Raw genomic sequence first — 303 nt, 5'->3', positions numbered from 1 at the left:
TCTTAAACTCTAATGTATTTTACAACAACTGGTTAGAGAAAATGTTCTGAATGTTTAGCAATAACATAAATATACATAACTGCTTATACAAAATATTACAAATCTTACATAAGCAGAATTAAGCCTTAAGCTACGAATGATGAAATAAGTTAACATACTATTTGACAATCCAAACAGAAAACAAAAACATAATGATAATGCAGGATGTATTCTGGACAAATGTGTGTATATATACAGTAGTAATGAGTCAGATGCAGTTATGATCTTTATAATATTAATAAAAAGCCTAATAATGTGTTGCAG

Source organism: Trichomycterus rosablanca, chromosome 17 (assembly GCF_030014385.1).
Source record: "Trichomycterus rosablanca isolate fTriRos1 chromosome 17, fTriRos1.hap1, whole genome shotgun sequence".
Taxonomy (NCBI): domain Eukaryota; kingdom Metazoa; phylum Chordata; class Actinopteri; order Siluriformes; family Trichomycteridae; genus Trichomycterus; species Trichomycterus rosablanca.
This window is presented reverse-complemented; position numbering follows the sequence as displayed.